Raw genomic sequence first — 20512 nt, 5'->3', positions numbered from 1 at the left:
GCTGGGCATGGTGGCACGTGCCTGTAATCCCAGCTACTCAGGATGCTGAGGCAGGAGAATTGCCTGAACCCAGGAGGCAGAGGTTGTGGTGAGCCAATATTGCGCCACTGCACTCCAGCCTGGGTAACAAGAGCGAAACTCCACCTCAAAAAAAAAAAAAGAAAAAAGAAAAAGATTTTCACTTTGTCACAGGACCCACAATGACCTTGACATTGCTGCATCTCCTCCCATGACACAGTGTTTTTTCACTGATCCATTTAAATGAATTAACCATTTCCTGTGCAGTGGTGGTGGAGGCAGGGGGTGGAGGGAACAGGGAATGTGACAGAAAAGCGGAGATATTATATTTGGGCTTTGAAGGATGAAGAGGAATCTGCATTGCAAGGTGAATGCCCGGGGGTGGGACATGTTTTGTGACAATAAAAAGTCCCCATCTTTCTAAGATCCGGCTTTCTCATCTGTGGGATGAGGATAAGGCTCACTCATGGCGTCCTTGGGAGTGTCCTCTGATAGACCCAAGGCAGAAACGTTTTGGGAACTATAAACTGCTGTATAAATTATTGTATAATACTCAGCCCCCCAGCACAAACATTGACTGTTAGCGGGGAGGGTTAGAACAATTTTTTGCAAGTTGATGAATTATTTTAATCTTTTATAAATTGAACTCTCCCAAAATGGTTTTCATTAATGTCTGATGCCCACTACTGACCCACCACCCCACTCGTCTTTTACTAAAACATCGATAACACAGAATCTAGCTTGCCTTTGTGAACGTGTTAAAAACGATATTTTCAGGGAGAAAAACAGAAAAATAGCCAGTGATGTTGGTTTGACATTTCTCACAAGGATTTATTCAGGCTGCTGATGTCTATATGCAAACAGTACATTTAGAAGGCAAATGGGTTCTGGTGCCTTATGAATTTCTTTCTCCCCAATTTGCATAGATGGGAGGCCAGCAAGAAATGTAGCGGCAATCAAATTTCACTTGTAATGAAACAATGCAGCGTTTTTGACTGTGGATGGGTGTTTAAATAATCATGACAGTAGCAGCTGGTTCCTTTCTTCCTATGTCCAATTAGGTGCTGTTTTCTCTGCAAGGATTACTCAAAGGTAGTCAAACCTTGATCCTCCCTGTGTCAAAAGTCTGCCTGAAAGACTGACTTCTCATTATCTAAGAAGAAACAACACATTTATTTCTCTGTCTGGGTGTGACACCACTTCAGAGAAAGGTTGCTAGCTTTGAGCTGAAATCTTATTTCATCTCTGGCATGTAGGTGAGGGCTGTTTCTTCTAGGGATTGGAGAGAACTGAGCCAGCTGAGGCAAGTACCCAGGATAGCCAGATGCTGTCAGCAAACAAAGAGTCTCGGTGGAAAGTGAGAAAGTGTGCATTAGGGCGAAGAGGCTGAATTGCCACCTATCAGCAGCTCTGGGAAGAGAGAAGCTCTGTAAATAATCCACTTCTAGGCAGTTTAATGCTTTGAACATAGTAACAGCCCATGCGCAGAAACCATCTGATAGAGCAGACTGCAAATTTCACTTCCAGCAATATGCTTGTGCTTGCACTACAAGCAAAGGTTCTGGCAGCCTAGGGAGAAAGAGGGAAGAGAAGGAGGGGGGCTTTGAAATACAGCCTGGCCCTCCTCCCGCCTCCATGATTCCGTGGGGAAGGGGCATCTCAGAAGGGATCTCAGCTGTTGATTAGAGCCAGTGTAATTTTCTTTTTTAGAACTTGGAACTGTTCTCCCACTGCATGTAGACTTCCCAGAGTAATGAATCAATGGTGTCCATGGGGCACCTCTTACATGTTCAGCTGATCCCCAGCATCCAGAGAGTGGTATATGATTTACAAAGTGTTTTTCATTTACAGTGTTGTATATATTTCCCCCAATAATCCTGAAGAGTAAGAACAGGCATAGACGTTATATCCCTGAAAAAAAGAGGTAAAGGAATAAGATGTGGCCAGGTGCTGTGGCTCACGCCTGTAATCCCAGCACTTTGGGAGGCTGAGGCAGGCGGATCACTAGGTCAAGAGATCGAGACCATCCTGGCCAACATGATGACACCCCGTCTCTACTAAAAATACAAAAATTAGCTGGGCATGGTGGCGTGTGCCTGTAGTCCCAGCTACTTGGGAAGCTGAGACAGGAAAATCACTTGAACCTGGAAGGTGGAGGTTGCAGCGAGCCAAGATTGCACCACTACACTCCAACCTGGTGACAGAGCAAGACTCTGTCTAAAAAAAAAAAAAAAAAAAAAGAACAAGATGTCATAATATTCATAATAATAGCTCGAATTTATTGAGCATTCACCAGACTTAGTATCCAAATTATCACATTTAATTCTCATAATCACCTTGAAACGGAGGTACTCATCACCCCTAGTTTGCAGATGAGAAAACCAAGGTTCAGAGAGGTTAAGTAAACAGTCTAGGTCATACCGGTAGGACATAGCCACTCCAGCTCAGACAGAGCCTGCAGTCTTCTGAATCACTATGCTATGTGGCCTGGGTCTCTTTCACACTTAGTCCTGTTCGTCCCCCAGGGAGAGACATTCAACAAGTACTAAGAGCCTACTGTGGGCCAGGAATACCTCTACACACTGGTGATGCATTCGTTCATTCAACAAATATTTCAGTATTTCCTGAGTGCTCACTAAATGCCAGCTTCTGTTTTGTTTTTGGGAGTACATCAGTGAACAAAGCTCTCTGCTTTCCTGGAGCTTACATTCCACTGGAACAGGCAGAAAAGAAACAGGATATATTTAAGAAAATCACATGGTATATTAGTAAGTGACATGCTGTATGGAAGAAAGAAAACTTACAGTATAGTAAAGGGGACCAGGAATGCCGGATTGAGGGTAGACAGGGTAAAGCAGCCAAGACAGGTCTTGTTGAGAAGATGGTATTCCAACACAAAAATTGAAAGAAATGAGGGAAGTAACTATGTCCATATATAGAGAAGAGCATTACAGACAGAGGGAAGAGGGAGTGCCTGGCATGTTAAGAGAACAGCAAGAAGGTAATGTGGCTAGAACTGTAAGGAAGAGACAGCCATACGAGATGTGGTCACAGCATGGGGAGGTCCCAGTTATGGCAGTCCCCCACTTCACTGTGAAGACTCTGAGTGAAATGGAGTGCCTGGCAGGGCTCTGAGCAGAGGAATGACCTGTTCTGGTTTTTGTGTTTAAAGAACCACTCTGAATGCGATTTTGAGCATGAACTGTAATGGGGCAGGGATGGAGTCAGGGAGGCCAGGCCAGAGGCCACTGCAGTGGTCTAGGGGAGAGATGAGGCTGGCTCAGGCCAGGCGGCGGCAGAGGTCAGATTCTGTGGGTATTTTGAATGTAGAGCCACACTGCAAGTCTACCAAGTCACTAAATCAACTGAAATCTGGTGTAAAGAAAACTGATTTCATAATAGAGGAACAGAACATAGGATTTCATGAATGGTGACTTAGAATGCTGATAGTTAGTGCTAGCTAGGAAAGAACTATACTTAGATCCAACAGAAATCATGACAATAAGAAAACAAGAAAATGTAATACATTTCTGTTGTTGTTCCTTATTTTATGCAATTTAATGTATTTATGAAAATAAAGCAAGCCTCGTGAACAAAGCCACATCATTTATGACTTTGCCCTTGTGACTGTGCTGTGCGTACAGTCCACAGACAGAGTTAACAGTATTTTAAGAACTATTGCTTCTTTGTTTTCCAAGCTGAACCCTGTTTTACTCCGTTGGAAAATACAAATAACAGGAGAAAAGGAAGCAAAATAATGTAAGTATTAATTAACCATTCCCGATCCCTATGCCTACAGACCCTTTATGATTGTGAGAAGCCTAGAAAAATGGCATTTTTCTTCTTAGGCTTCATCTATTCGATGCAAATGTGGAAAACAAAGTGGCTAGATGAACTTAGTTACCATCTCTTTAAAGGAAGATGAGTTGTACACAGGCAGTTGTCATTGGCTTGGTGTTTTTTACCTTCTCTGTATATAGCACAAGAAGTGTCTTGCTGCTAAGACTTGGTGGATCATCATTTGTTCCTTTATCATGGGTGGGTGTGGGCGGAAGATGAGCACCAACAATATTTCCTGCTTGACTGTTATGGGCCAAGACTCCGTTACTGTCTCATGCTCCTTTGTATACTCAGTTTATAGTCTTTAAATTCAGCCTGACATTGTTCTTTATTGAGGTGCACACCATCATTAATGTTCACAGTTGAATGAAGATCTCGCTTTCTAATCAGCTACAGGATTGATGATTGTATATTAAGGGAACATTCTCCTCAGTGGAGCTCACTCTTAAAAGTGGACTGTGGTATTGGATTAAGTTCTGAGTATCAGGAGATCACTTAGAAGATCTATACCTTCCTTCTTGCCTGGTGGCTAATTGTGCAGTCATTATCAGATTCCTGATTAAGAAAGCATATGATGAAAGTTTCCTCTGAGAAAACTACTATGGGTAAATGCCTAAGCTTAGACTCTTCAAAATATGATTAAATATTAGGTTGGTACAAAAGTAATTGTGTTTTTTGCCTAATAGTTGAGGCATTCTTATTCATCAGGATCACTGTATTTCAAAGTTCTAGCCATTAACAGGCAAGAAAATAAAATAAGTAAACCACATTATAATTATTTGTGAGGATTATTAACAACGATAAAAGTTCAATTGGGAGCCACTGCTAGAAATCACATGACATGTCTTTGAGAAAAAGCCCAGGCACAATCACCCCTATCTGGACAGAGCCTGAGAAATCAACTGCTCACTTAAAGCAAAGGAACATTTCCTGTTATGTTGAACTTTGTCTACACCCAAAAACGAGATCAGAAGAAAGGGAACAGTTTGCGAACTTCGTGTCCAGGAGAAAAAATAGAGGGCTGAAAACTAAAACTCTTACTTTTTAACCATCTCAAAAGGAAGTCAGACATTACAGACCAAGGATCACTACTATAAAAACCTTGGATATCAAGTCAATTTTCTCACATTTTAAAATTCTATGCTGATGCTTCGTTTCCCTCTTCCTCTTCCTCCTCCTCCTACACACACACATGCACATGCACTCACATGCATGCGCGCGCACACACTCACACAGACAGAGTCAGTGCTTCAGGATCAATGACAATAAGTCTACTGCCAGGTTTGAGAAACCCCAATGGATACAGTAGATGGTACAGTGACGGAGGCTGTCAGTAGGCTGGATGTGAGAAAACAGTTGAAAAACATGCACTGAAAGCTCAGTTTGGAGGTTCAGCATAGGAGAATGGCTGGGGGAGGCAGGGAGAATAGCCTGCCTCATCTCAGAGAATATTAGAATCAAATATATCCCTCACAGCTTCCAGCACATGATCTTTATAAGTGTGTCTGAATCTAAGAAGATTGCTTCATAGCAAGACACACTTTCCCCCGTTGCCATGGAAACAGCACTGTTCTCATGTGTCAGGGGTACACACACACACGCACGCATGCACTGTATGTTAATAAATTCTGGTGTCCCTTATACTTCTAAAAAAACATGTTTGGCCTGGCTCAGTGGCTCCTGCCTGTAATCCTAGCACTTTGGGAGGCTGAGGCAGGTGGATCACGAGGTGAGGAGTTCAAGGCCAGCCTGACTGATGTGGTGAAACCCCGTCTCTACTAAAAATACAAAAATAAGCTGGGCATGTTGGTGTATGCCTGTAGCCCCACCTGCTTGGGAGGCTGAGGCAGAAGAATTGCTTGAACCCGGGAGGCAGAGGTTGCAGTGAGCCGAGATCATGCCACTGCACTCTGGCCTGGGTGACAGAGCGAGACTGTGTCTCAAAAAAAAAAAAAAAAAAAAAAAGATATGTTCAGAGCCAAAATTTTACTAATTCCTACGATTCACTTGTTATCTATTATCTCTGTTGTTATGACATCAAAAGTACTAATTTTAGGTTTTTCTTCAATATAATCTTTCCTAGAAGTGAAATAATCCATTATTTGCCCCTTCACCTAGCTCCAAATTTTCTCCCACCCCTTAAATGAACATACTGTAGATCTCAATGCCTATAGTTTATTAAGTTTTTAGAAACCAATTTCAGATCCTAGTCAATGTCTTTGATGGGTATAATGATGCAATTTGTGTATTTCATGTTCTTAAATATTCTCAATCTAAAATATTGTTTTTAACTGGTAAAATGGCAATTTCTAGGAAGAATGTTGATGAATCACAAGTTCGTATGAGTGTGGGTCTGTAGTGATCTGGTTCAGTCTTCAATCTGTATACACTTGAAAAGAAACTGAAGAAAACTGATACGGAGAATACATTATTTTGATAAGTGTTTCTTGGGTACCTACTATCTCCATATATGACCCAGTTGCCCCTGAGAGCTGATTCTGACTACATGGAGATGCTCACCATCAATGAGGAGATGGCATGGTGCATGAGAGTTGGGAAACAGCCTTCAAAGCTCACTACAACCAGCTGTGGCTTTCACTTCACCTGAATTAGGCCACAGAATCATAACCTGTAAACTGAGCAACTTGGACTAGACTATCTCCCTGGTCAGCTTCAAGATGCCATGGCTATACTTCCATTTCGGAAGCAGGTCCCATGGAGTGTGTGGTTGCTTAGGCAGCCTCAGTAAGTCCCAATCTAGGAAGTGACTCAGCCTTAGGGGGCTCACACCCCATCAGGCTTCCCACCCCTTGCTGCACCAGTGTTCACCCCGGCCCTTGGCCCTCCAGATGGGACAGAGCTCCTTCCCAGTGTCCCCTCCCTTCTCCTTCTGCCCACCTCAGATCTACTCTTTGTCACTCACTGGCTGAGACCAGCTGTCTTGAGGCAATCATTGCTACCAAGTTATCCAGTGGCTGCATATGTCACATGGAAGGCAACATTCTTATGGTAAAAACACTTTCTGCAGATACAAACCCTGGTAAAATCTCCAATTTATTTCCTACAACTTATCCTCTCACATTCTTTGTTTCAGCCTCAAGGGCATTTCCTGGAATTCCCCAAGCTCTTCACTGCCCTCAGCCTTGGCCTCTAGCCAATGCTGCTGCCACTGCCCAGAAAGCCTCTCCTCCACTCAATACTCTATTAACTCCTTCCCAACCTTCAGCGACAGCTTCCAAGTCTCTTTCCCCAATTGAGCCCTCTGCTATTCTCTTTTCCTTCATAGATTTTACTAGAAAGTACAAACATGTCCCTCAGTAGATGATAGGTTTCATGAAGGCACTGTGCCACTGTACACCTGGTACCTGCCTGGTACGCAGCAGGGGCTTAGATTAATAACCGTTGGTTAAACACATGGATGAACAAATGAATGAAGGCACTGTCTTAACCCAAAGATGAGACAGATGGTGGGAATTGCAGGCCCTGGCACCTGTCGATGGGGGAAAGAGACATTTTTGAGCAGCTGAAACTTGTCTCTCATCTCCACCTGCAGTGCTCACCTGACTCTTAAAGGACAGACACCAGCAGCAGAAAATATCATCACTCCCAAATGTAGCTTGGCCTATAACTATTTGTCAACGACAAGGCTTTGACTCACTACAAAACCTTTCTTTACATGAATTCAAAGCATTTCGCTTTGCATTTGAGCTAGCATGTTGGTGACAGCAGTCCTTAGAATGTGAAGCACCATGGTTTCAACATCAGATTGAGATGGTAAGGGTGAAACTTGTTCCCATCTCACAACGAACCTTTGGCAGAACAAAGACCAGAATCGAATTTTTGTCAATCAAGTCACTTTTCCCCTCGGGGCCTCTGTAGTTTCAAGGTACCTCTTCCTCCACTTCACTCCTACCAAAGCGCTGGGATTACAGGCGTGAGTCACCGCACCTGGTCTTCATGTTTTTATCTTTAAAAAAAAAAAAAAAAATCGGCCGGGCGCGGTGGCTCATGCCTGTAATCCCAGCACTTTGGGAGGCCGAGGTGGGCGGATCACGAGGTCAAGAGATCGAGACCATCCTGGCCAACACGGTGAAACCCCGTCTCTACTAAAAATACAAAAAAATTAGTCAGGCGTGGTGGCGCGCGCCTGTGGTCCCAGCTACTCGGGAGGCTGAGGTGGAAGAATCACTTGAACCCAGGAGGCGGAGGTTGCAGTGAGCCGAGATTGCGCCACTGCACTCCAGCCTGGTGACAGAGCAAGACTCCATCTCAAAAAAATAAAAAATAAAAAAAAATCACTCACATGTTAACGTTTCTTTAAATAATTGGCTTATAGAAGACACATTTTCTTGGGAATAAAAAAGGGCATAAGTGCTATTTTTGTTGTGGCGATTGATACCAGCAAATTTATAGTTGCCCTACTTGTTCTGTTTATCTTGCCTGCGGAGTGCATAGGTGTCTGGGTAGATAGCCCTCAAATCTTTGAACAGTGGTCCCATATAAAAATATGCTTTCTTGTCCTATTTTCACCACTGAATCAATGTAAATTAGAAAAATCCTTTAACCTCTTTATGTCTTAGTTTTTTCACAAGTGAAATGGAAAGAGTAGCTGGTTCTCTGTATACCCTGAGAAATCTAGGACAGGGTGGTTCGAATTTGTGACTGCTGCCATGCCAGTTTCACGGAGATGCAGGTGTGCCAGTGGTCTGTGACACCTCTCTTCCTGCGTCCCGAGGAAGGTTGCTAGATGCCCTGACTCCTGGTGTTGTATGGCCAGAGAAGACAGATTCAGTGTTACTTCTAGAACAGTGCCTCCCAACAGGACCAAGTCCAAGCTGGTCTGATTTGTAGGCAATGAGAAAAATGAAAATAATGTGGTGCATGTGTCAGTGTGTCTGTGTGTGAGTGTGTGAGTGTGCATATCGTCAGTTTTCTTTCTCTGAGATAATGTAATTCCCATTTTTTGGTGTTAAATCTTTTTTTTTAATGTCCATAATATGTACTTGTCATAAATTTTCAAAACTCTGCCTTAAAACACTGAGCTGAAGGACGACGCTGTTACTCTTTCCTAGCTCTTCTGTGACCTGGTTTTGACAGTCAATTATTAACTTACTTTAGCTAGAAGAGATAATGTTAAGCATTGGAAATTTACTCAGCTTCTTAACTAGAAGGACACTAACATTTACTAAGGGTATACTGCGTGCTAGGAACTGTGCTTGGTGCTTCCATGTACATTATTTTCTTCAATCCTCTTAGGAACTCTATGAAGTTGAATGTATTAGAGCCACTTAAAGTAAGAGAAATTTGAAGCTCAGAGAAGACAAATCACTTGGTCAAGGTCCCCAGTTGTTAACCATCAAAGTATGAATTTGAACTCAGTTTGTCTGAGTCCAAAGTCCATAGTTTTTTTTTTCCCCCATTTATTTATTTTATTGCATTTTAGGTTTTGGGGTACCTGTGAAGAACATGCAAAATTGTTGCATAGGAACACACGTGGCAGTGTGATTTGCTGCCTTCCTCCCCATCACCTACATCTGGCATTTCTCCCCTTGCTATCTCTCCCCAGCTTCCCACCCCCCTACCGTCCCTCCCCTATTTCCCCCCAACTGACCCCAGTGTGTAGTGCTCCCCTCCCTGTGTCCATGTGTTCTCATTGTTCAACACCCGCCTATGAGTGAGAACATGCGGTGTTTGATCTTCTGCTCTTCTGTCAGTTTGCTGAGAATGATGGTTTCCAGGTTCATCCGTGTCCCTACAAAGGACCCAAACTCATCGTTTTTGATGGCTGCATAATATTTCATGGTGTATATGTGCCACATTTTCCCTATCCAGTCTATCGTCGATGGGCATTTGGGTTGGTTCCAGGTCTTTGCTACTGTAAACAGTGCTGCAATGAACATTCGTGTGCACGTGTCCTTATAGTAGAACGATTTGTAATCCTTTGGATATACACCCAGTAATGGGATTGCTGGGTCAAATGGAATTTCTATTTCTAGGTCCTTGAGGAATCGCCACACTGTCTTCCACAATGGTTGAACTAATTTACACTCCCACCAACAGTGTAAAAGTGTTCCTATTTCTCCACATCCTCTCCAGCATCTGCTGTCTCCAGATTTTTTAATGATCGCCATTCTAATTGGCGTGAGATGGTATCTCAATGTGGTTTTGATTTGCATTTCTCTGATGACCAGTGATGATGAGCATTTTTTCATATGTTTGTTGGCCTCACGTATGTCTTCTTTTGTAAAGTGTCTGTTCATATCCTTTGCCCACTTTTGAATGGGCTTGTTAGTTTTTTTCTTGTAAATCTGTTTTAGTTCTTTGTAAATTCTGGATATCAGCCCTTTGTCAGATGGGTAAACTGCAAAAATTTTTTCGCAATCTGTTGGTTGCCGATTCACTCTAATGATTGTTTCTTTTGCTGTGCAGAAGCTGTGGAGTTTGATTAGGTCCCATTTGTCTATTTTGGCTTTTGTTGTCAATGCTTTTGGTGTTTTGGTCATGAAGTCCTTGCCTACACCTACGTCCTGAATGGTTTTGCCTAGATTTTCTTCTAGGGTTTTTATGGTGTTAGGTCTTATGTTTAAGTCTTTAATCCATCTGGAGTTAATTTTAGTGTAAGGTGTCAGGAAGGGGTCCAGTTTCTGCTTTCTGCACATGGCTAGCCAGCTTTCCCAACACCATTTATTGAACAGGGAATCCTTTCCCCATTGCTTGTTTTTGTCTAGTTTGTCAAAGATCAGATGGTTGTAGATATGTTGTGTTGCCTCCGAGACCTCTGTTCTGTTCCATTGGTCTGTATCTCTGTTTTGGTACCAGTACCATGCTGTTTTGATTACTGTAGCCTTGTAGTATAGTTTGAAGCCCGGTAGTGTGATGCCCCCCGCTTTGTTCTTTTTGCTTAGAATTGACTTGGCTATGCGAGCTCTCTTTTGGTTCCATATGAAGTTTAAGGTGTTTTTTTCCAGTTCTGCGAAGAAGGTCATTGGTAGTTTGATGGGGATAGCATTGAATCTGTAAATTACTTTGGGCAGTATGGCCATTTTCACGATATTGATTCTTCCTAACCATGAACATGGAATGTTTCTCCATCTGTTTGTGTCCTCTCTTATTTCGTTGAGCAGTGGTTTGTAGTTCTCCTTGAAGAGGTCCTTTACATTCCTTGTTAGTTGTATTCCTAGGTATTTTATTCTCTTTGTGGCAATTGTGAATGGCAGTTTGTTCTTGATTTGGCTCTCTTTAAGTCTGTTATTGGTGTATAGGAATGCATGTGATTTTTGCACATTGATTTTGTATCCTGAGACTTTGCTGAACTTGCTTATCAGTTTCAGGAGGTTTGGGGCTGAGACGATGGGGTCTTCTAGATATACAATCATGTTGTCTGCAAATAGAGACAATTTGACTTCCTCCTTTCCTATTTGAATGCTCTTTATTTCTCTTTCTTGCCTGATTGCTCTGGCTAGAACTTCTAATGCTATATTGAATAGCAGTGGTGAGAGAGGGCATCCTTGTCTGGTACCACATTTCAAGGGGAATGCTTCCAGTTTTTGCCCATTCAGTATGATATTGGTTGTTGGTTTGTCATAAATAGCTTTTATTATATTGAGATACGTTCCATCAATACCTAGCTTATTGAGGGTTTTTAGCATAGTCCATAGTTTTTAACCTCACTACCTAATTCCCAAAATAAAACCTCAAAACTCATATTTCAATCTGGAATATAGTTGTATCAACTGAAGGCCATTTGGATTCTGGCATTTTAATTCTGATACCTGCAAAGAAAACATTAAAAGATGTCAGACACAGGGACTCACCATAAATAGATCTGGGTTGAGCAGGACTGGCTCTTGCATGACGCCTTCCTATCTGCTGAGCTTGTGAGAATCTGAAAACGGGCCAAAGCCAGGGACAAAGTGAGACCAAGTCCCTGAGTTGCACTGTGACCTTGAGTGCATTCCACAGCTCAGTGTAAAACATCCTTGATTATCTCTTCTGCCGTGTCATCTATCCTTGATTTTCTATCAATAGGAATAATCAATGATGACTGGATTGAATGACACAGAAGCAAATGAATCATTTGTCCTGCAGGACTGTAACCAGCAAACAGCCTTGTATTTAGTGATATTTGGGCCAGTATTTACTTCTTTATCTCATATCTGTTTTGTCTGTGATTAATTTCACTATGAAGTTGTTACCAAGAAAGCTAATGTTTTGAATTTTCAAGATTTCATTGTAAGAAATCTGTTCCAAAAAAAAAGAAAAAGAAAAATCTGTTCAAGGGAAGGCCAAGTCTTTGGGCAGAATGACCAAATGCTCCTAAACCTCAAGTTTGCAAACCTTATTTTAAAAATTAGAGTCTTGGTCTTTTTAGCTAAACGTTCCCGTTCTATAGGTCTTGTGGGAGTGTCCTGGAATCAAATTGGGGGACTAAATGTAGGCAGAGATCCAGGAACACACATTGAGAAACAGTTCTAAGATACTCACATTTCATTCAAGGGGCATATATAAGCAACACTGGCTAGCTAGAGGCTTTTCCTTTATTATTTTTCTTTCCGACCGACAGGGATAAAGAATAGCCCTTGCTGACCCTACATGCTGAGAAGGAACTGCACAAGCCTCCAAAAAACCACTTTTTGGGGGGTATGTTTTAGTACAAAAAATGGACCAAAGTGAAGAAGGCTTAGTTGTAGAGAACTCCAGAGGGTTGAAGTGGAGGAGGGTTGAGAACAAAGGTGTCCTTATGGGCCAGGAGAGGACACCCTGGCCCATGCCTTTCTTAAGGACAAAGCATGTGCTGGACACTGTCAGCATGGAGTCCATAAATGCAGACGAAGCAGTCACACAACTCAAAGTCCTTTAGCATTTAGAGACAGTTCTGTTTTTAGTCAAATATACAAGTCAGCATATCTTCCGAATGCTGCCAGCAAATGCCAACTCTCTGGCTGGCTGCCACACTTCCCCAAGGTAACATGCTCTGTGTGCAGGGCTGTCTTCACGACAGTTTATAGGCAAAGAACAATTCTCGTTGATCAACACCTGGGCTAAACCAGTTCTTTGATATACAGGCATACCTTGTTTTATTGCATTTTGCTTTATTGCATGTCCTAGATACTGCCTTTTTTTTTTTTTTTTTTTTTTTACAAATTGAAGGTTTGTGGCAACTTGGCATCAGGCAAGTCTATTGGTGCTATGTTTTCAACAGCTTGTGTTCATTTCATGTCCCTGTGTCACATTTTGGTAATTCCCACAATACTTCAAAGTTTTTCATTATTTTTATATTTATTATGGTGATCTATAATCAGTGTTTTTTTTTTTTTTTTTGAGATGGAGTTTCACTCTTGTCGCCCAAGCTGGGGTGCCATGGCGCGATCTCGGCTCACCTTTGCCTCCTGAGTCCAAGTGATTCTCCTTCCTCAGCCTCTGAGTAGCTGGGATTACGGGCATGCACCACCATGCCTGGCTAGTTTTGTATTTTTAGTAGAGATGGGGTTTCTCCATGTTGGTCAGGCTGGTCTCAAACTCCCTACCTCAGGTGATCTGCCCATCTCAGCCTTCCAAAGTGCTATGGTTACAGGCGTGAGCCACCATGCTCGGCTGATCAGTGATTTTTGACGTTACTGTTTTATTGCTTTGGGGAGCCACATGAGATGGAGAACCTAGTAAATGCATGCGTTCGAACTACTCCTCCGACTAGCTGTTCTTCATCTCTTCCTTACTCTGGGCCTCCCTATTTCCTGAGGCACAACAATATTGAAATTAGGACAATTAATAACAATACAATGGTCTTTAAATATTCAAGTGAAAGGAAAAGTGACACACCTCTTGTTTTGTGTTGTTTTTGAGATGGAGTCTTGTTCTGAGGCCCAGGCTGTAGTACAGTGGTGCAATCTTGGCTCACTGCAACACGGCAACCTCCGTCTCCCAGGTTGAAGCAATTCTCGTTCCTCAGCCTCCCAAGTAACTAAGACTATAGGCATGCACCACCACACCCGGTTAATTTTTGTATTTTAGGAGAGACAGAATTTCACCATGTTGGCCAGGCTGGTCTTGAACTTCTGACCTCAAATGATCCGCTCACCTTGGCCTCCCAAAATGCTGGGCTCACCGGCTTAAGCCACCATGCCATGCCACATCTCTTACTTTCAATCAAAAAGGAGAAATGATTAAGCTTAGTGAGGAAGGCATGGGGGAAGCCAAGATGGGCTGAAAGCAAGGCCTCTTGCACCAAACAGTTGGCTAAGTTGTGAATGCAAAGGAAAAGTTCTTGAAGGAAACTAAAAGTGCTACTCCAATGAACACATGAATGATAAGAAAGCAAAACAACCTACTGTTGATATGGAGAAAGTCTGAGTGGTCTGGATAGAAAACCAAACCAGTCACAATATTCCCTTAAGCCAGTGCCTTGTCCAGAGCAAGGCCCTGTCTCCCTTCAATTCTGTAAGGACTGAGAGAAGTGAGAAAGTTGCAGAAGAAAAGGTGGTGGAAGCTAGCAGATGTTGAATCATGAGGTTTAAGGAAAGAAGTTGCCTCCACCACATAGAAGTGCAAAGTAAAGCAGCAAATGCCAATATAGAAATTGCAGCTCGTTATACAGAAGATCTAGCCCAAGATAATTGATAAAAGTGTTGACACTAAACAACAGATTGTCAGTGTAGATAAAACAGCCTTCTATTGAAAGATGCCATCTGGAACTTTCTTAGTTACAGAAGAGAAGTCAAGGCCTGGCTTCAGATCTTCAAAGGACAGCCTGACTCTTTTGTTAGGGGTTAATGCAGCTGGTGACTTTAAATTGAAGCCAATGTTCATTTACCATTACAAAAATCCCAAGGCCCTTAAGAATTATGCTAAGTCTACTCTGCCTGTGCTCTAGAAATGGAACAGCAAAGCCTGGGTGGCAGCACATCTGTTTACAGCATGGATTAATGAATAGTTTATGCCCACTGTTGAGACTTACAGCTCAGAAAAAAAAAGATTCCTTGCAAAACATGACTGCTCATTGATGATGCACCTGGTCACCCGAAAGCTCTGATGGAGATGTACGAGGAGATTAATGTTATTTTCCTGCCTACTCACACAACATCTCTTCTGCAGCCTATGGATCGAGGAGTAATTCTGACTTTCAAGTCTAATTATATAAGAAATACATTTCATATGAGTATAGCTGTCATAGATAGTGATTCCTTTGATGGATTTGGGCAAAGTAAATTGAAAATCTTCTAGGAAGGATTCACCATTTTAGATGCCATTAAGAACATTTGTGATTCATGGGAGGAAGCCAAAATATCAATATTAACAGGATTTTGGAAGAAGCTGACTTTAACCCTCATGGATGATTTTGAGGAGTTCAAGACTTCAGTGGAAGAAGTCACTGCAGATATGGTGGGAATAGCAAGAGAGCTAGAATTATAAGTGGAACCTGAAGATGTGACTGGATTGCTGCAGTCTCACGACCAAATTTAAATGGATGAGGAGTTGCTTCTTATGGATGAGCAAACAAAGTGGTTTCTTGAGATGGAATCTACTCCTGGTGAACATGCTGTATCATTGTTGGAATTACACAAAAAATTTAGAATACTACATCAACTTAGTTGATAAAGCAGTGGCAGGGTGGGAGAGTATTGACTCCCAGTTTTGAAAGTTCTACTGCGAGTAAGTAAAATGCTATCAGACAGCATTGCATGCTACAGAGAAATATTTTGTAAAAGATTTCATCACTAAGTCCATCATTGTCTTATTTTAAGAAATTGCCACAGTCACCTCAACTTTCAGTAACCACCACTCTGATCAGTCAACAGCCATCAAAAGTGAGGCAAGACCTTCTACCAGCAAAATGATTAAGACTTGCTGAGGGCTCAGCTTGTCCTTAACATTTTTTTTTTTTTTTACCAATGAAGTACTTTTAAACTGAAGCATATATGCATGTTAGACGTAATGCCATTAATACAGCTACTTAAAAGACTACAGTATCGTGTAAACATAACTTTCATATGCACTGGGAAACCAAAAAATGCTGTGAGTTGCTTTGTTACATTATTTACTTTGTTGCGGTGATCCGGAATCAAACCTGCAATGTCTCTGAGGTATGCCTGTACTTAATGTCATCCCTAACTATGACAGCACTCTTAGGCAAGTTTATCTTTGAGAATTTTTTGGACCATGGAAGGTCACACAGAGTGAAGCGTTTAAAGGGTTCCCTGAGAAAAGAGAGCTGGAACTTAAGGCAAGGTGGCAGGAGGCAGAAGAGAGAATACAGCTAAAAATACTTAGTATGGTATCCCTAACTAATTGGTGAAACTAGGCCAAATTTGGCAAAATTTCTGTAGGAGAGCCAAGTCTGAAGGATGGGTCAGTGGCTCCCTGGAGTCCTGATCTGGAAGAATTTCTGCAGTCACAGACAGCCTCAGCAGTGATAACTATAATGATTGATTACTGATATCTGCCAAGGGCCCAGGAAGGAGTGTGTGTGGCATGTCTGTCAGCTGTGCTCTGGTAGACATGAGGCTACATTTTGAACTTTTTGGCCTTTTGCTGATCTCTCTTTTCAGAAACACACACCAGCATTTCCTTTCTCCTGATACATATTCACGGGTAAATACTTGCTACTCAAATAAGAGATTTATACTAGTTTAGGCAGAATCTCTCAGAGGCGTCTGAGCTAATGGGCAGTAAACACCACTCAGCATATGTCTCCAGAAGCTGTGAGCAGGGAAGCCACTACAAGTTGGTCATCCCTGTGTAGTCACTTTTTCTCTTTGCAACTGATGTCCAATACACAGGTTCTCCCATGACTCGGAACCAATCGTCACCCTCACATCCCCTGAGGGGATCGCAACGGTGGCAGGATCTGTGACATCCATTCTGGGCTTCACACAAAAAACATGGTAGAGTGATATGAACTGTGACTGTGTCATCACCAGCACTTTTAGTCATAAGTGAGCTCTCTGGAAATATCTGTACCACTTGAGGGGGTTGGTGTCCCCAGCTGTGTCCTGCTGCATGACATGAAATGGTAGAGGCAGGCCACTTGCCTTCCTCCTTTATTGCAACACTGCCTGGCTCTTTGCTATTTTTATAAAAGTCAACTTTTCCTTAAATATCAAAGAATTTTGGCTGGGCATTGTGGCTCACACCTATAATCGCAGCACTTTGGGAGTCAGAGGTGGGTAGATTACTTGAGTTCAGGTGTTCAAGATCACCCTGGCCAACATGGTAAAGCCCCATCTCTACTAAAAATACACAAATTAGCTGGGTGTGGTGGCACATGCTGGTAATCCCAGCTACTTGAGAGGCTGAGGTGACAGAATGAATTGAATATGGGAAGCAAAGGTTGCAGTGAGCTGAGATTGTGCCACTGCACTCCAGCCAAGGCGACAGAGCAAGACTCCATTGCAAAAAAAAAAAAAAAAAAAAAAAAAAAAATTATCTTCAGGGAGCCCCTCTATTTAGTCTGCTGTGCTGCTATACCAAAATACCATAGACTGGGTGGCTGAAACAACAGAAATTTATATCTCTATAGGTCTGGAGGCTGAGAAGTCTGAGATCAAGGTGCTGGCTGATTCAGTTCCTGGTGAGGGCCAACATCCCAGCCTCCAGACAGCTACCTCCTTGCTATGTCCTCACCCAGTGGGGAGAGGAAGCTGCTGTCTCAAGGACAGTGATCCCATCATGGGGGCCTCAGTCTCAAGACCCAATCTAAACCTAATGAACTCCCAGAGGCCCACTTCCCAATACCATCACCTTGGGGGTGAGGGCTTTCCCCTAGAAATGTGAGGGGGACAAAAACACTCAGTCTGTAACACCCTCCTTCCTGGAAGGTGTATTTTCATTGGAAAACACCAATCCTTGACGATGCAACCAAACTTTTTAACGCTAAAGAGTTTGACCTGAATGTTTTGCGCTTTAGGTTTTAGTGGGGTTGGTGTGCTTGTGCTACTGGGTTGAGAGAAGAGAGAGCTTTAAATATTATTAACATTTAGCAAAATAATGATGTTTATGGTTTTAAAAAGAGCCGTAAGTGACTCGATTGCTATTGCTAATTGTAGAAAATGTCACGGTGGAACTGCATGGGGAAATACAGAGGAAACAGCAGTGGGTTGGGGAGAGTCATTTTGAACTGTTTTTTGTTAAATGAACTGATAATTCCGCTTGTTGAGTTGTTAATACAATGTCGAAGTTCAGGTGCTGTATCTGATTTCAATTCCTGATTCCTCTACTTAGTAGCACTGTGACCATGGGCAAGTGACTGAATCTCTGTAAGTCTCAGCTTTATCATTTCTAAAATGAAAGTAATAATAGTTCCTACTCTATGGGACTCAATGAGGAGAAGAAGATTCAGTGAGGAGCTGGGAGTGGTGGCTCACACCTGTAATCCCAGCACTTTGGGAGGCTAAGGCAGGAGGATCACTGGAGCCCAGGAGTCGAGACCAGCCTAGGCAATAAAGTGAGACTGTTGATACCAAAACCAAAACAAACAGCCAGGTGTGGTAGTGTGTACCTGTGGTCCCAGCTACTCAGGAGGATGAGATGGGAGGATTGCTTGAGCCCAGGAGGTCGATGCTGCGATGTGCCGTGTTCACGTCACTGCACTCCAGCCTGGGTGATAGAGCCAGACCCTGGCTCAGAATAAAAAAAAAAAGATTCAATGTGAATGTATGCAAAATAATTCAAGATTGTGTCTGGAACATGTAAGTGCTCATCAAATGTTAGCTATTACTATTCTTACTACTATTATTTATTAGCAGTTGGGGGGGAAAGACAGCACTAGGAAGCCAGATCCCTTTCTTCAATTAGTGATATACATTAACAATAAGAACAACAATAGTCATAACCCTTTTATGTACTAGGCTCTTAACATGAATTAATTTACAACTGCCCTATGAGGTACTATTACTATTATAATCATCCTTTACTTATAACTGAGGAAACCGAGTCACAGAAAGATTAAATAACTTGCCCAGAGTAACATGGATAATGACCAGCAAGGCCAGAGCTTGAATCTAGGCAGCCTGTTCCAGAGACGACATGTTGAACTATCGTGATATGTTGCTTTTTGTGGTCTATACAATTCGGGCCATGGGTGGAGGCAATGTATAGACCCAATAATCTGTTTGGATCCCTCCACGTCTCGGATCCTTGGTAGCGTCCCTGAGTTTAGATCTATTGTTATGCTCTATATCAGACAATGAAAAACACAGTTCTAAGTCCTTAGCTTGGGAAACTCTCATAACATTTGGCTCAGTGAAGTCAAATGGTATAAAAACAAAAGTAAAAGGCACATGGAATCAAAAGTCTTTTCTTACCTCATCATCCAGCCATCTAGTTCCCTTGCCCAGAGATAGTAATTGTTAGGTAATGGATCAATTTTGAGCAAACTGTTAACCTAAACCTTACCCCTTTATCATCCAAGACAAACATGGCTTCCATGCCCCACCTCCCCTCTCTTCTCTGACTTCCTGGCTGGAGACAGAATTCCCAGTGAGGGAGAGAAACAGAGCTAGTTTCTCTCCAGTGCTAGCCTCGCCTTCCCTTCCCCTCTCATGACCTCTCCCCTGCCCTACCACTACTGGGCCTTTCTTTACCAACTCATACTATCAGCACTTTACACTACACTAATGGTATCCTCAGGAGAAGGCTGGGGACACCTGCTTTAATTTCAACAACTCCTTTGCTGCCATGACTATCCTTCTGGGTTTATCACAATTAGCATACCACTCACCCTGTGAAGTATAAGGACTGATGTGGCTGGACCACCAAAGAAGACTCATTCTCTGCAATATTCCTAAACACAAGAAAGAAAAAGAATAGGATTTTCTTTCTAAGTATTCTAGTACTAAACCTTGTAGCTACATATGTACAGGAACAGAGAGATGCAGGGCATGCTATTGATCTCATTTGCAAAATCTAAAAATAATAGCAACAACAAATTAAGCATATACACATTGACTAGCAGACTAAAGTGTTAATAGTGAATACGTTAACTACCAACCATCTTAACTTTTAATAAGAAGCATGAATTTCATTTACTTATATATGATTTTCAGATCTTTTTTCCCTTTTTATTGTGGTAAAATAACATACGCTTTACCATTTTAACTATTTTTATTTATTTAGTTGTTTGTTTTTAATAGAGATGGGATCTCACTATGTTGTCCAGGCTGGTCTCAACCTCCTGAACCCAAGCAGTCCTCCCGCCTTGGCCTCTTAAACTGTTGAGATTACAACTGTGAGCCACTGCACCCATCCTCAACTATTTTTCAGTCTATAGTTCAGTGACATTAAGTATATTCACAATGTTGTGCAACAATCACTACTACCATTTCTAGAACTTTTCATCATCCCAGCTAGAAACTCTGTACCTATGAAATAAAAGCTGTCCACTCCTCCCTCCTCCAGTACCTTATAACCTCGATTCTACTTTCTGTCTCTATGGATTTGCCTATTCTGTAAGTGGCATCATGCATTATTTGCTCTTTGGTGTCTGGTTTATTTCACCAAGAATGATGTCTTCAGTGTTCACCAATGTTGTGATAAAATTTTCGTTCCTTTTAAAGGCTGAATGATATCGAATTTTATGTATATACTGCATTTTAAAAATCCATTCATTTGTTGATTGGGTTATTATCAACTTTTACCTATTGAGAATAGAGCTGCTATG

General features: G+C 42.1%; 1 long non-coding RNA gene across 1 annotated transcript; it reads right to left on the bottom strand.

Annotated features, from left to right (window-relative positions):
* Positions 1-620: 620 nt before the first annotated feature.
* On the bottom strand, positions 621-19636 carry LOC116557408. Its single transcript, XR_004271507.1, has 3 exons — positions 19567-19636; positions 7668-7825; positions 621-1587 (listed from the first exon to the last, which is right to left on the bottom strand). It is a non-coding gene; the product is annotated as an uncharacterized LOC116557408 (long non-coding RNA).
* Positions 19637-20512: the final 876 nt, after the last annotated feature.

This window comes from Sapajus apella, unplaced genomic scaffold (genome assembly GCF_009761245.1).
Source record: "Sapajus apella isolate SASKATOON/1434 unplaced genomic scaffold, GSC_monkey_1.0 scaffold19, whole genome shotgun sequence".
Taxonomy (NCBI): domain Eukaryota; kingdom Metazoa; phylum Chordata; class Mammalia; order Primates; family Cebidae; genus Sapajus; species Sapajus apella.
Note: the sequence above shows the minus strand (reverse complement) of the source record. Positions and strands in the feature narration are given on the sequence as shown.